The following is a 17,518-nucleotide window of genomic DNA, read 5'->3' as shown; positions in this document are numbered from 1 at the left end:
CTATTTGCAAGTTCAGAATCCCTACAGTGGCTCACAAACTCAATTACATTTTATCTGTTTTTTTTTTGCTTTCTAATAAGATTCTTAATAAGATAGGAAATTTACATAGCATTTCTTTAGAATTTTGACAGATCTGAGTCTCATATTTCTCTTGTATCTGTAAAATGAAAAATTATTTGAACCAATAAACTAATTTTTCTTTCATCTTATTCCTCCTCTTGTAGCTTATAAAATAAGATTCTGAGATGTATTTCTTTTCTCCGACTTAGGTCACCTCTCCCTGAAAGTTGTTGATACTTATTACTATTCCCAGAATACTACAGTCTTTTGGGAGAGCTGTGTTATTTAGTAATTGCTCATTATTTTTAATTAGTTCTGGAGGAGACATTTGGCATATTTATGTTGCCTGCTATTATTAGAATTATTGTTGTTTAATAATCTCAATATTGTAAGCTATGATATATGAAGTTTATTTCTGGTTTCCTACTGTTCACCGTCCCAGTTTCCCCTGTACACCTGGTCTCCACTGAAGAGACTTAATGCCACCCATGAAATGCATGAGTTGGCAGAACTGCAGGGGACTCCTGGGGACTTGACCCAAGGGCTGGACCCTCCATGCTGAGAGGATCACTGGGTTCCCTTCTCTCTTTCCTGCAAGCAATAATGACTCTTGCTGAAATTCCCAGAACTAACCCTTGGCATGTGTTAAAGAAAAAAAAAAAAAATTCAATGACACTTGCTCAACATGGTAAGGCAGACTTGATTCAGGACCGTTGGGAGAGGTATAGGGACCACTGCAATGAGATTTTGCGGTGGGGGAGAAAGACTGGGCTCAACTAAAAATACAGTGTGGACAAGTGGGAATTTATAGCCAGGGAACACGGTGGCAGTCAGTGGATGGAAAATTATTAAGAGAAAACGTTAGGGGTAAGGAGAGTTCTGGCTAAACCGACCTAACCAGATTCTTGCTGAAGACAGGCCAGAGGAATCGAACATCATCTGGAGGACAGCAGAGAGTGAGGAACCTGATCAGCTATCGAGGGTAATCAGATATCAAGGGTCGGGGGTTCTAATTAAAATGACTTAGCAGGGGTTTTGCTAAAACTAGATTTACAAAGAAATGCACAGATGGGCCTAGGAGAAGGTTGAGGACCCTGACCAAATTTTGGTCAAGCAAGGAATTATTCTCACACACAGAGATAGTGGTCACTAACCCTGTCTCATGCATTTCTCTTATAAAGAAGAAGGTGTGAAGTGTTGAGTCACACTCCTTCCAAAAAAAAAAAAAAAAAAGTCCTCTAGACTTGGCTTCAGGGGAAAGAAAAGGATTTTTTTTTAAATATAAAGGGCTGTTTTAAAAACAGCTGTATTAAAAAGCAACCCAGCTAGAGATGAATAGCCATGTAGTCTGAGAGTCATTTTCCTCACTTTGCACATAAGGGTTTTCTTTATTGAAAATGTGTGAATGACTGAGAAGTTTTGATGTATTCAGCTCAATAAAAAAGTGGAAAAATGAAATTATGTACTAATTTGGTTGAAGATATCATAGTTACTAGGAATCAGAACTCTATCTAATGGCAGAGACAATGAACAGGATTTAAAAATGCTCTCCACACCCTATTATTAAGGACAGATTACTTAGAAGTTAAAAGTTTGAACTCTAGATTCTGACCAACCGAGGTCAGAATTTTTGCTTCCCTATTTCCTTGCTTTGCATACTCAGAGGAGTTGCTTAATCTCTATGCCTCCGTTTATTCCAGAGGCATCTTGGAGGACATCAAGGGGAATATCCACCTACCTCTAGCACATTCCCCCAAAGTAGTTTCTTTTCAAACAGTTTCAAGGTTACTTCTTGACATAACAGTTATTAAAACTGTGATAAAAAGAAAGCCTTAGAGGAGACAATTTACTGCATTATTGAGGCCAACTCAGAGAACTAGGATTCATATTGAAGGTCAGGGACTTAAATATTTAAAGATTTAGGGATGAATGGCAAAATGATTTCTGCCTGTAAGGAAGGTACAGTCCAGCAAAGGTAGGATGATGTTATTGAAGACAGACTGTCCCATCCATGAGATACAGAAAATTTGAGGAACTCAGGGAAGACAAAAAGATCAATGGCAATTTAGGGACAGTCATTGGAAAGCCCAGTGGAAGAGAATTTGTTAGATATGAAGATTATAGTGGATTTCAACTATGAAAAAGGACAATGTGTTTTGTTTGGAGTCATCACTAACGAGTTTTATTTGGATTCTTTAGTATGGTGGATCTAGCAAAAAATTAAACTACAAATCTTTCTTGACTTACGGTAGGGTTACTCATGGTAAACTGAAAATGTTACAATTGGCAAATGCATTTAATGCCTAACCTACCAAACATCATAGCTTAGCCTTGCCTACCTTAAATTTGCTCAGAACACTTACATTAGCCTGTAGTTCGGCAACATCATCTAACTCAGAGACTATTTTATAATAAATTGTTAAATACTTCATGTAATTTATTGACTACTTTACTGAAAGTGACAAACAGAATGGTTGTATGGGTGCAGAATGGTTGTAAGTATATTGGTTGTTTACCCTGATGATCTTGTGGCTGACTGGCAGCTGCCACGTGCTGGGGCTGCCCAGCATGCCAACAGAGTATCATGAAAGAGGGTATCCTATGGCATACCGCTAGCCTGGGAAAAGATCAAAGTTCAAAATTTGAAGTGCAGTTTCTACTGAATACATATTGCCTCATAAATCAAACCATCCTAGATTGAGGACTGTCTGTACTTCCTCAGGAGATGATTTATTGGGTTTAATTAGAAAGAGTATAAGTAAAAGTAATAGGCTCAGAGTCTTCATTAGAATGCCCTTGGTACTGAATAATGCTCATAAACAAATGATAGTTCAAATATTTGTTTTGTAACCCATGAATAGAAGATTAAATGCACAAATTTGATAAGATTCTTATTTCCAATGCTTTATCACATATAAGAATATCATATAATCCTATATAATGAAACAGTGAGATCTCATGGTCATTAAAATACCCTAGATGTTAAGGAAACGGCCACGTACCTACTTATTCTATGTAATAATTATGCTATTGGCTTAGAATTTTAAAATTACATTATTTCTCTCTCCCTTTCTCTTTATCTCTGTCTCTGTCTCTGTTTCTCTCTCTATATATAGATAACTACATGTGTATTTAAATAAATTATATATATATAAATCATACATGATTTATGTATGTAGGATTATATATATGTGTACGTATATTTTACACATATATGTAAGGTTTTAGAGCAGGAGCGATGTTCTAGTAATGTCATGTGTGACCCAGAGCAGAGTCTGGAAACTGAGTGAAATTGATTACCCCAGGTGAAAATGGATCTGGTCACCAAACCATCCCTAGATGTTTAAACTATAGCTGAATAAATTTATTAACCATCAGTGTTTGTATCATACTTTCAACTAAGATCAACTGTTTGAACATCTACCAAAAACTTTTTCCCCATTTTTTTTCATTATTTTTACCACAAATTTAATATCTCTGAAGTTCTGAAATCTAGTACAGGTGGTTGACTGTCAAGGATCAACTGAGTATTGATTTTAAATGGACTATTTCTTTAGAAATTGACATCTCAGTTGAATATGGTGGCTAACAGGCATATAATAAGAGATAAATAAAGGAAAACGTATTATTACACTCTAGTCAAGATTACTTCTACTTGTTTCAATCCTGTGTAATATATGGTCTTCAAAAATATTACGCTGGCTTTGTTTACTGACATAATTTGTGCCAATCCTTATCTAGGCCCAAAACTCAGCGGTGGCAGGGAATATGTTTGTTTATCTTTCAATGTTTTATCCCTAGTTCCTGGTAAAATATCTGCCACACAGTTTCATACATAAATTTCTAAACATTCAATAGACTTTAATAGAAATGAACTTCTAAAAACTGAATTTATTACCAATGTTTCAATGGGAGAAAAAGAAAGTGAAGAAATGATAGTGAAATCACAAGAAAAAAAGAATCACCTCAGAGAAATCATGGCACAGATATCAGAATTTTTAGAGTCAAATGATTAGAACAAAAGAAATACATAAATGGTTTCAGTAATTTACAGTGAAGGCTCCTATCCTGTGCCTACCTTAAGTCATGCCTAATATTATATATCATATAGTATTTTTAGCTACTTTTGAGATATAATTCCTATACCATGAAATTCATTATTTTAAAGTATAAAAGTTTTTAAAATTCAGTGGGTTTTAGTACGCACAAACTTATGCAAGCTCCAACACTGTGTACTCCCAAAATATTATTATTGCCTCCCAAAAACCCCTTTGTGAATTAGCAGTCACTCTTCATACTTCTGTAACCTCAACCTCAGGTAATCGCTAATGTACTTTCTGCCACTATGGGTTTCCCTATTCTGGACACTTCAAATAAATAGCACCATACGATATTTGGCCTTTTGTGCCTAGCTTCTTTCACTTAGTTTAAAGTATTCAGGTTCATCCATGTGGTAGCATGTATCAGTATTTCATTATTTTTATGGCTAAACAGTATTCCATTGTATTGGTATATATAGCATTTTGTTTATCTACTCATTATTGAACCTTTGGATAGTTTCAAGTTTTGGCTTTTATGAATAATGAAAGCTTCTATAAACACTCATGTACAAGTTTTTGTGTGAACAATTTCATTTCTTTTGACTATATACCCAGGAGTGGAACTGCAGGGAAATATGGTAATCTTATGTTTATATTTTTGAAGCAACTCCAAACCAATTTCCAAAGTCACTGGTCTATTTTAAATTCCTACTACCAATGTATTTGGGTTCCAATTTCTGCTCTTCTTGTCCTAGGTTTGCTATTATCCATTTTTTAAATTACAGCAATGATAGCAGGTATAAAGTGATACCTTGTAGTTTTAATTTGCATTTCCCTAATGACTAATAATGTTGAGCACCTTTCATGTGATTATTGGTCATTTGGATAACTTCTGTAGGTAAACTGATGTTTTCAAATACTTTGTCCATTATTTAATAGGGTAGTCTTTTTATTGTTGAGTTGTATGAGTTCTTTACATAGTATAGGTAGTAGTCCCTTGCATATATTTTATTCCATTATCTGTTTTTTTAAAAAATTCTTGATAGTACCATTTGAAGGACACATGGTTTGTTTTTTACGAAATCCAATATAAATATCTTTTTTTTTTTTTTTTTGCTTGGGCATTTTGGTGTCACATCTAAGAAACCTTTGCCTAATCCATGGTCATAAAAATTAAAGTCCATATTTTATATTTTTAGTAATTACCTTACGTTCTTAATGCATTTTGAATGACTTTTTGTGCATGGTATAAGGCTGAGATCCAATTTTGTATTTTGCAAATGGATAGCAAGTTGTCTCAGCTCCACTTGTTGAAGAAATCATTCTTTCCTTAAGTTATGATTAAGTTATATTGGCATCTTTGTCAACAATCTGTTGACCTTAAATGCAAAGGTTTATTTCTGAACTCTCAATTCTATTTCATTGATCTGTGTCTATACTTATGCCAGTACCACACACTCTTAATTATTGTTGTTTTGTAGTAATTTTTGAAATTAGAAAACATTATTTCCTCAATTTTAAGCTCTCTTTTTGTTCAAGATAGTTGTAGATATTCTGGTTCTACTGAAAATACATAAGATTTTTAGGATCAGCTTGTCAATTTCCACACACACACAAAAGAAACCTGGCTTGTGATGTAGGATGTGTTGGATTTATAGTTCAATATGGGGAGTAGCATTATCTTAATATTAAATTTTCCAATTCATGAACATGATATATTTCTCCATTTATTTAGGTCTTCTTGAATTTATTTCAGTGATGGTTTGTAGTTTTAAGTGTACAAGTTTTCCAAGTTTGTTAAACTTATTCCTAAGCATTTTATTGTTTTTTGACGCTATTGTAACCACTGCTTGTGTGTAAAAATACAACTGATGTTTGTATTATCTATATAATATCTATCTTATATCATGAAACCTTGCTGAAGTAGTTTATCAGCTTTAAGAGTTTTGTGTGTGTTTTTTTAGGATTTTCTATATACAAAATCGTTTATCTGTGAATAGAGAAATTTTTTTACTTCTCCTTTTTCAGTCTGATGACTTTTATTTTTCCTGCCTAATTGCCCTACTTAGAACCTTCAATATGATGTTGAATAGAGTGGACATTCTGGTGTTATATCTGACCTTAGGAGAAAAGCTTTCAGTCTTTCACCATTAAGGATGATGTCAGCTGTGGGTTTTTCATAAATGCCTTTTATTAGCTTGAGAAAGTTTCCTTCTATTCAAAGTTTCATTGAGGACTTTTAACATAGAAGGGGGTTTGATTTTGTCAAATACTTTTTTCCTGCATCAGTTGAGAGGATTGTGTGTTTTGTCTTTTATTCCATAAATACAGTATATACTTTTGTTTAATTTTTTATGTTGGAGCATCCTTGCACTACTGAACACTTGGTTATGGTATATAATCCTTTGTATATTTGGCTGCATTTGGTTTGATCATATTTTATTGAGGAGTTTTGAATTTACATTCCTAAGGGAGTCTGTAGTTGTATTTTCTTGTAACACCTTTGTCTGCTCAAAGGTGATACTGGCCTCATAAAATAAGTTGGGAAGAATTTTCTCCTCTTCAATTTTGGAAGACTTTGTGAAGGGTTAGTGTTAATTCCCCTTCAAACATTTTGTGGAACTCATCAATAAATCCATTTAATCCTGGACTTCTCTTTTTGGGAAGATTTTGACAAATAATTCAATTTGCTTTGCTTTGCTTTTTTTGGGGGGGGTTACAGACTGTCTAATAGTTTCCAGAGGTTTCTGTAATGAAGTAGTACAAACTCTGTAAATTAAAACAACAGAAATTTATATCTTCACAGTTCTGAGTGCTAGATGTTTAAAATTATGCTGTTGGCAGGGTCATTCTTACTTGTCTTTTCTTAACTTCTAGAGGTTGGTTGCTGGCAATCTTTGGTGTTCCTCTGCTTGTAGCTGCATCACTCCAATGTCCATCTTCACATGGTCTTCCTTCCTCTGTGTGTGTCTGTATCCAAGTCCCCTTCTATTTATAAGGACACTGTTCATTGGATTTAGGGCTCATCTTAGTCCATTATGACCACATCTTAACTTTGATTACATCTGCAATGACCCTGTTTCCAAATAAGTCCACATTTACAGGTTCCAGGTGGATATGAATTTTGGGAGGGACACTGTTCAACCCAGTAGTTTGCTGCTAGCCTCCAAAAATTCACATCCTTCCCATGTACAAAATACATTCACTTCATCCTAACATTCCCCAAAGCCCCACCCTATTGTAGGATCAACTCTAAGTCTATGATAAACTCAAAAAGTCCAAGGTCTCATCATCTAAATGAGGTATGGGTGAGACTTTGGGTATGATCTATCCTCAAGCAAAATTCCTCTCCATATGTGGACCAATGAGACTAAAAAACAAGTTATCTGTTTCCAAAATGCAATGTTGAATCATGCATAGATAGAATAGATATTCACATTCAGAAAGGAAGAAATGGAAGGAATAAAGAGTAACGTGTCCCAAACAAGTATGAAAATCAGCAGGGGAAATTTTCATTAGATTTCAAGTCCTGAGAATGATTCTCTTTGGGTATATGCTCTGTTCTCTGGATTCCAAGGAATAGCCTCATGCTCTGGCCTATGGTAGCAGCCCATTGCCCCCCTTCAGCACTCAGAGATGGCACTGCCCTCTCAGCTGTGAAGGTGTTCGTTGCCCTACCTCTTTGCCCATGGAAACAACTGGAGCCCTGCCCTCTGGATCTGCAGAGGCAGACATGACTTCATCCTCTCGACTGTTTCCTTCTTGTAGACTTTTGGAAGTCTGATAGCCTTCCTGCATTTTGTTCTGTCCCTGTATACTTCAGTCCAAGCTGGCAGTGTTTCTGTTGATATATCCTTCTCAAAACATTTGCTGGTCTCCCATGGATGTAAAGTCAAAAGGATGCACACCACCTCTATGCTGGCTTCTGCTGAGATGTTTGATTAAAGTCAAATCGCACATGATTAATATCTTCAGCAAAAGATTTTCTGGTAGTATTCTTAGTGTTCTCTCCAGAGCATGCCTTAGTATCTTTCGTAATATGGATAGGCTGAGAATTTTCCAAACCACTTAGTTCTGGTTCCTTTTTACATAATAGTCCCTTCCTCAATTCCTCTCTTCTTTCACATTTTACTATAAGTAGCAAGGAGATATTGGGCTGTACCATGCCCACTTCTTGGAAATATCCTCAGCTAAATATCAAAGTTCATTGTTTAAAAGTTATACTTTCTGCCCAACATTAGAACACAGTACAGCCAAGTTGTCTGCCACTTATAACAAGGATCACCTTTCCTCCAATTTCCAATAAGGTATTCCTCATTTCCATCTGAGATCTCACCAGAAGCACCATTAACCTCCATATTTCTACCAAAAATCTCAAGACTATGTTGGCTTTCTCTAATACACTTTTCAAAAGTCTTTCAGCCTCAATACATTACCCAATTCCACTGCCACATTTTGAGATATCTTATAGCAACATATCCACTTCTGATACCAAAATTTGTATTACTTTCTCAGACCTACTGTAACAAAGTACCTGCTTCTTTTTATTTTAGTTTCTTACAGTGGGATGTTAGATTATAAATTTGAGATCTTCCTTCTATAATATATCTTTTTACATCATAAATTTCCCTGTAAGCACTGTGTTAGCTGCATTCCACAAGCTCTGGAACATTGTGTTTTCATGTATAGAAGAGTATTTTCTAATTTATCTTCTTTGATCCATTGATTATAAGAGTATTTGTTTAACGTTCCCATATTTGTGAATTTCCAAAATTCCTTCTGTTATTGACTTCTAATTTCATTTCATTTTGCTTAGAGAATATAATTTGTATGATTATAATCCAGTTAATTCTACTGAGACTTTTTTATGTTTTAGCATATGGGCTACCTTAGGAATGACTCCTGTGAACTTGAAAATAATATATATATCTGAAATTGTTGTGCTTGTCAGTTTTTTCAGGTAGGTACAACAAAACACCACACACTTGGTAGCTTATAAACAACAGAAATTTATTGCTCACAGTTCTGGAGGCTAGGAAGTCCAAGATCAAGGCTCCAGCATGTTTGAATTTTGGTGAGAGCTCATTTCTGGTTCACAGCATGCTCCTTCTTGCTGTGTCCTCACATGGTGGGAGTGCTAGGGATCCCTGTGGGTTTCTTTTATAAAGTGCTAATCTCATTCATGAAGGTTATACATTCAAGATTTAAGCATTGCCTAAAGGCCCCACTCCTAATACCTTCATCTTTCGGGCTTATAATTTAAGCATATGAATGTAGGGGGAACAGAAGCATTCAGATCATAGCAGTGCTCTATAGTTATTTACTCAGTCTAGTTGGTTTATTGTGTCTTTTATGTGTCGTATTACCTTGTTGATCTTCTGTCTCATTTTGTTACCCATTATTGAAAGTGAAGTATTAAAGCCTTCAACTTTTGATGTTCTTTCCATAATGATATATAGTTCTCATATTTTTTATAGGGTATCATGCATGGATTACTTTAGTTCTTTCAATATATTTAAAATACAGAAAGAGAGAACACATGCATTGGGGAAATAAGAAATGATACTTAGAAAGTTAAGTCTTTTGCTATTGCATGCCTGACTTTTTGAGATAAAAATCAGAATGGGCAACAAATACTGTTTTCAATAAATTCTGTACCTTGGCTTTATTAAGGACAATTTCTAGTGATTATTTTTTCCTGTGTGTGGGCCATACTTTCTTGTTTCTTTGTGTGTCTTACACTTGTTTTGTTGAAAACTGAAGGTTTTAAATAATAAAATGTGACTATTCTGGATATCAGATTTTCCTCCCTTCCCATAAGCTGCTATTGCTGTTTATTGTTGTTTCTATTCTTGTTCATACTGTTTATTTGCTTAGTGACTTTGCCGATGTAACTTTGTCAAGTCTGTATACTTTGTCTTCTGTGGCCACTGTAGTTTCTGCTCAGATAGCTTAGTGTCAGTTAATGATCGCCAGATACTTCCCGAAATGCCTAGAATGAATAAGTCCCCCAGACTATTTGCCAAGGGGCTCTGTGTTCACGTTGGGACATACCTTCAATGCTCAGGTAGGCAGTTTACAACTCTGCCTTCTTGCTTGTGCAGAGCTTCAAGGTCAGCCAGAGGTGAGGACTTAGGGCCTTCTCAGGTATTTCTTGAGCTTGCGCCTAGATCTTTGCATGTTCATGGACTATTAGATTCTCAGGAATATGTCAGAACTTTACAAAGCTTCTACGGCCATCTCATTTCTCAGATTTCTCTCTCTCTCTCTCTCTTTTTTTGGTCAGTTTTTTTTTGTTGCTCCTGCAACGTTAAACAATTGCCACTGATTGCTTTTGACAATTATTCCGGGAGAAAAAGGTGTTCACATTAGGTGGGCTCTACATCAGGTCAAGTAAAGAACACTCTTGCAGATGGAGTTTTCTGGGGAAATTCTAAGTAAGTCAAATAATTACACTTCTCTAGGAATGGAGCTTTGTAGAAGCCTCAACCCAGTGTTTTAGAGGAGCTTCAACTCAGTTCCGCCCGATGGACTTTTAAGCTGCTGGTTTTTACTGTAATTATGGAGGTATTAGTTTTCAAGGGTACCGCTGAGTCAGGTAGTGGAGGATGGGGATAGAGAAAGTCAAAACACCATAATGCTTGTTATTCTTACTGAGACACAGCTTTTTTTTTTTCTGGATTAAGTGTTTTATGAATTGTTGCGAGTATTTGATTAATTTCCAGATTTGTCAAAAAGTTGATATTCACAATGTTTGCCAGTGTTCTCTTTGATTTTATGAAGTAGAGAAGTTGTGAAAGTCCTTACTCAACCATCGTAACTGACGTTTTCTTCCTACCATGTTCTTTTGAATTACTATTCAATGATGTTGCCAGCATTTTCTTTTAGATGCTGAAAGAAAAGTGGGGAGTTGTTCACAATGCTGTGAAAGTCATATTTTAAAATATCTCCTTCATTTAGTAAATATGTAACTGGATATATCGTCTCATGGACTAAGCATTCATATTTTAGAAAGAGCAGGAATGGCCTTATCTGTACAGAAATGATATAGGTAAAGGCGGAATGTGCTTGAATGCTGGTCAGGACATGTTATGGCCTAGATATGTTTATGTCTTCTAAAGATGTGTAGAAATATTATCTTTCAAAATAAAAATTAAAAAAAATCTTTTTTAAAGGAAAGTTTTGTTTGCATTAAGGTGATAACTTGAAAGCATTAACCTGAGTTTTTGTATCTATAATTTATTGTACTGTAAAATGAATATGCCACGTGCTTCTGTTTTAGAAACTGCATTATAAATATAACATGGTTTTCAAATATATCATGATTAAGAATATTTTTAGTATTAAACCAGAGATTAGTTTAGATGCTATCCTTCGTGGTAGAAGGATCTTGCCATGGGTGTGCACACCACAGTAGAGACTGGTGAAAACGGTCAAGCTGGTGGCATACAGGTGCACAGCTAGGGAGGCTAGACCTAAGTGTGCACACAGTGGTGGCAGTCAGCCACGAGGTTTCAGGCTGGCATCTTGCACCCATGTTGCCACAGAAGCCTGGGCTGGTGGCCTGTGTGAATCCCTGGCTCTGATCGAGGTGCGAGGAGGGAGTGGGGAGGGAACTGGGTGGCTGGTGTTTGTGAACATGAATACATCTAGGACAAAGCATGGTGAAATCTGCATTGGGTCCACTATGGCTGTGCTGACCATTGGTTTCTTCAGTGGCAAAAGCTACTAAGATCTCCTGCAGAGCTCATCACTGGGAACCACAGCTGCTGCTGCTGCATGGCTGATACCGGTAGCCCCTGCTCTTCTTTTTTGTTCCTAGCCATCTCTATATATCAGAGATTTGCTGGTCTCTGGGGGGGTGAAATCAAAGCAGGTCCTTCTTTTGGTGCCCCAAAAGAGTGGGGAAGCTGGTCACTCACTCCACTCTCTCTTTCCAGTCAGAGGAACACTTTCTAGGTGGGGAGTTTCTTCTCGGCGCTGAGCAGTGCTGGCCTGGGGAATGATGATGATGCAGGCAAAATGAAGCTGTTCTTCCTTCATATTTTTCCTGGTTATTCTCAGGTTTTTTGTTCTAGTATGCTGCTGAAGTTTCTTAAGTAGACCCCTGTGCTCTTCCAGAGCTGTTTGTTTTTTTCCCATAAATAACTGTCAAATTGTCCATCTTTGTTGTGGAATAGAGGCTGGCATCTCCTACTTTGCCATCTTGGTGATGTCACTCTTTATTCAATTTAAATTGAGCTTTGCTTGGAAGGCATCTACAGAATTCTACTAGATTTTTCTCTTGATATTTTTCTTTCAACATGCCATAATATTTCAGATTAATCATTTCCAGTTGAAGGTTAGGTGGAAGCTACTCAATTTCATGGTTAAATTGATTTTGAAATATAGAAATTTTTTTTCACTTGGTGTGAGGTTTGAAACAAACTGTTGGAACTATAGTTTAAGCTTAGAAATTTGTAGATTGTGTACTGAAAATTTGCGTGATAGTGATAATTTTACTTCCTGTTTTAACTCTTGTCAGCATGGGAAGGTTATAAGTCTGTTGAAATTACTTGTATTTCAAACATTCGTTTTTATGGAAATGACTTTAAACCAATATAAGTTTCGCATATAAGCTATATCTCACCTTGAAAGTTTAGATGGATTCACTAAGAAGTATTATCATCTGCAACAGAAGCTAATTTCTAAAGCCAGTCAGTGTTTAACAATAATGATTGAGGTTAGTTCTTCTTATTCAAAAAAATTCAATTTGGGTCCTGCCATCAAAAATCACAATAAAACTTCACCACTGGTAAACCATCAACCTGCTATGTGGTAAAGCCAAGTTAGGATATTCAACTCCCATTTCTTACGAAAATTCATGAAATGACAATGTTAAATCCACTAGAGCAGATGATGTTCACCATTGGTACTACAGATTCAACAGGCTAAAATATTTTCCACATAGTACGTGCTGATGAATAATATAATAAATAAACATACCTTTAAACAACTTACACTTTCACAAGCTTTGTAAATCTGTCCAAATGAGTCTTTTTATGCTTCACCCATACCTTTACCACCATGAGTTACAGCACATCATAGCAGATTTCACTTCAGGTTTTAATGAACTAGTATTTTCTCAACTTCTTTGAAAATATTCTTACCTGTGGTTATTCCATGCAGGCTATTCATAAAGGCTAATTCTTCAATCACTTCAAACTCAGTATTGACTCCTGGAAAAAAGTAAAATGTGTTAACTCATCAATAGTCAAGGAGAACAACTCAAAATCACCCAGCTTATTTTTAATTGACTACTGATTTGCTCCTAATATCCACAACTCTTCAATTTTTTTTTTCACAGAAAGGCAAATAGTTTCTAACAATTTTGTTTCTCTCTGGACACATTTCTTTTGCTGTTGTAATCAAAGATGGTGTAATTAACCCACAATTGGTAAACATTTTCTTTGCTTGGCTAACAAATGAGTCACTCAGGCACTTTAGTTGTGGTCTTATTTTTATTTTAGTGAAGCAATTCTGCTGTGATAAGATATTGTTTCAAATTTTCTAATTTTTATAAACATTGCTTTCCAATATCCCACAATAGGGATATTGTCATGAGTGCTTAGTTTGCTAAAGTCAATGTATAATGAATTCTTTTAGAATAGCTATAATGCCATTGCATAATAAATACAATTCTTTGACTTCTAATTCAATAACAAAATAATCCACACTATTGTGCCTTTAAATCACATTATTTTTTCTTCTTATTGTTATTTTTACATTGTTTATTATGCACTAGTAATAAAAAGATAAATAAAATATCTTGATATTTTATGCCCTATTTGAGTGCTATATATGAAGCACCAAAACACTGTCAGTTATAACTGCATCGCTCAAGTTGTAGTGTACCAAGCAGCAGGGCAAAGTGATGACAGAACCACATCTGGTCTCTGTTACAACTCTGTCACTACAGCAGGAAACCAGACATGGAGAATACATCTGAGCATTGCTGTATCCACATATAGCCTCTGTTACAACCACTCAACTCTGCCACTATAGTAGGAAAACAGGCATGGAGAATATATAATGAGCACAGCTGTACTGTAATAAAACTTTATTTGTGGACATTTACATTTGAATTTAGCATAACTTTCATGGCTGAGGAAATATTGTACATCTTTGATTTTTTTTTTCTTTTTGGCTATTTAAAAGTAGCTCACGGGCCAAACAAAAATGGGCCAGATTTGACCCCAAGTCTAGTCTGCAGATCTCTGGTTCAGAGTATGGATTTTGCTGTTGGTACTCTTGTCTCCACTTTCTTGAGCAGCCAAATTCTTGAATAATATATATAACCTTCAGTTTCCTCATCGATAAAATTGGGATAATAGTAATAACTCTGTCATAGGGCCATTGATAAAAAACAAATACGTTTATATTTGCAAGATGCTCAGACTAGTGCCAGGTACATAATAACATATGTTGATAGTCATCATTAATTTTGGTTTTTATTTCTGTTGGCTATGGACTTGGGGTTAATTCAGTGGGTTTATTATCAATTAGCCCAAGCACAAAGATGTTATTATTCTGAGGGATCTTCTAGAAAAATGAAATGCCAAATATTTAAACCTCAATTATTATTTCATGCCTGTTAGTTAACATACTTGCCTAGTTAATCATACTTGCCTAAAGTTGATGAAACTACAGCATATGAGGACACATTTGTGGGCAATGTATGGTTGTTTCACTTTGTTATTTATATCAAGAATCTACAGGGTGGGAAGTCTAGAGGGGTCCATCTTTTCCATCCAGAGGGATGGCCTGGGTATATCAGGGGACACACCCCCTCTATGACGCCCATAGATGGTCTTTAGCTAAGACCATCTCAATGCTTTTAGCAATTATATATAAATAAATTCAATAGACAAATTCACAGTTATTACTCTAAGAGCCTCAAGTTGTATATATTCACTGTGTAAAGTGGTTTGTCAGCCAACTAGTTACGGCAGTACGCTTATTTTGAAATGTCTAGCAAGTCTTGTGTGGAAAAGAAATGTAGACGGATTTGATTTATTGTTTTCTATACAGAACAATAAAGCCTGGAAAGGGGGTTTTGAGTCCTTATTTATTGGTATAAATTGCCACAGAAGCAGGTACCATCCCTGGCTTGATCATTTGGAATATGTTTATACATTCAGCTCAATTACAGTTGGAGGGAGGGTAAGTTGGTCTCCAAAACTTGTGACCCCTACAGGGTAACCTCGGAGAGCTGTAACGATAGCATGTCACACTCTGCTCCTCAGTCCCAACCTATCTCAAGTAAATACAAGATGCAGATAAAAGCAATGTCTTTGATATGCAAATTATTCTTTTTTTTTTTTTTTTTTTTTGCTGTACGCGGGCCTCTCACTGCTGTGGCCTCTCCTGTTGCGGAGCACAGGCTCCGGATGCGCAGGCTCAGCGGCCATAGCTCACGGGCCCAGCCGCTCCGCGGCACGTGGGATCCTCCCGGACCGGGGCACGAAGCCGTGTCCCCTGCATCGGCAGGCGGACTCTCAACCACTGCGCCACCAGGTAAGCCCTGCAAATTATTCTTTAATACACGTCCTGGATTTCCAACTTCCAAACACATTGTGCCTTTCCTGTATAGAAAGCTAAAAATTTTAGCAGACACTGTCTTCAACTAATATGAGAATTTCTAGAGCAGCCAAAATAGAAACGTCCACACTTTACAATATACTGTAGTATTAAGCAAGACTACATGAAACGCACAAAAGGGCAGATGTGCTTTGTTAAATCCAGTTTATTTCATGGCTACTTAACACTAGTCCAATATAGCTCTGTCAATAATAATAATTTGAATGCAATTATAATTGCCCATCCTTCATTACCTGGCCCTATTGTAATTTGTTTATAATCAGTTTACAGCAAGTTGATTGTTCCCCCTCCCTTTCAAACGTAGGGACAGAGATGGTTGAAACAAAATTTGCCTATACAACTAAATTGCAGAGCTCAGTCCATCACAGCATCCAGGGAAACATAAGGATGTTAAACATAAATGCACATTACGATAGCTCATGTCCAGCCTAAATTTGCACATTTACTTTCAATTGCATTTGATTATTCAAATGATGTTATTACCATGATCATAACTGTTTTGCAAATTATGGCAAATAATTTTGGCTGCAACTATGAAGTGAAGATGATAATTTGCTCTGAGCACCTATTCGGAAGGCAATTAATCAGGCAAGTATCCTAATCAAGAAGCTTGAAGCAGTGTGTTAGACAGAGCCTGGATACTTACCACCAGGGAAGAAGATGTGGAAAGAATATTGAACTTGAAAATGAGCTCTGCCACTGAGTTCTTGCATGATATTGGACAAGTCACTCCACCTCTGTGCAGTTTTCATGACATGCATTTCTTTTTAATGCTGCCATGAGTTTGCTTAAGTTGTCTCCTCTGCTGGGAATACCTGCTTCCCTTTTACCCAAGACCCACTTGGTTCTCTATTGTCTGGTCTTCATGTTTATTATTTATTTCAACTACTGTATTCTTTAGTTCTTATTAAACCTGATTCTCTTTTATGTTTCATTATCTCCCCTAAACTCCTAATATTTTTACCTATATAATCATCATTTTCAGTGTACTTTTAACTAACTTATCAAAGCCTTATTTTAAAGGCTTTGCTAATTTCAACATTTGAGCAATTGTGAATCTCTTACTTTAAAGTATTATTCCTCTTCACTGTGGCTGGTATTTTCTGTTTCCTTCTCATGTCCAGTATTTTTAAAATTTATTCGAGACATTGTGGGTGATATATCAGAGAAACTAATTTCTGCAATCCTCCTCTGAAGACAAATGCTATTGTTTTTCTATCGCCAGTTAAGTCGCTAACACATCAAACTGAGCTTATAGAGCAGAGGTCAGCAAACTACAGCCCTGGGCCAAATCTGGACAACTATCTGTTTTTATAAATAAAGTTTTATTGGACCACAGCTACACCTATTTGTTTAGGCATTATCTATGGCTACTTTTTGGCTAGAATAGCGAGGTGAGTCATTGCTATGAAGACTGAGTGAACTACAAAACCTATAATATTTTTTATCTGTCCCTTTACAGAGTTTTTTTTTTTTTTTTTACCAATTCCTGTTCTAGGAAATAAGCCTGACATGTGTATTTAAAAAAAAAAAAATTCCCAGATGATTTTAATGTATATCCTTTTATAGAAAACACTCCATTAACATATCTATAAGATCCCTTATATTTCTGAGATTCTTTAATTGTAGATATCAGTGTAGATGTCCGATTATAAATTCATGAAAAAGAGCATGCAATTTTAATCTCAGAATAAGGACACAAAATCTCCAGTCTCCTATTGGTTAACTCATACTGATACTGTTACTCTATTTTAAATATAAAAACAAAACAAAACAAA

The 17,518-nt window shown here is 35.9% G+C and overlaps 1 long non-coding RNA gene across 2 annotated transcripts in view; it reads right to left on the bottom strand.

Annotated features, from left to right (window-relative positions):
• LOC132593637 (uncharacterized) overlaps window positions 1-17,518 on the bottom strand; it is a 395,493-nt gene that overhangs the window by 1,702 nt on the left and 376,273 nt on the right. For both annotated transcript variants that reach the window (XR_009559366.2, XR_009559365.2), the window contains one exon: window positions 13,250-13,318. This is a non-coding gene — a long non-coding RNA (uncharacterized lncRNA). The remainder of the gene's footprint in view (window positions 1-13,249; window positions 13,319-17,518) is intronic.

The sequence above is a fragment of the Globicephala melas genome, chromosome 16 (assembly GCF_963455315.2).
Source record: "Globicephala melas chromosome 16, mGloMel1.2, whole genome shotgun sequence".
In the NCBI taxonomy this organism is placed as follows: Eukaryota; Metazoa; Chordata; class Mammalia; order Artiodactyla; family Delphinidae; genus Globicephala; species Globicephala melas.
The sequence above is the reverse complement of the archived record's forward strand: the minus strand, read 5'-3'. Positions and strand labels throughout refer to the sequence as shown.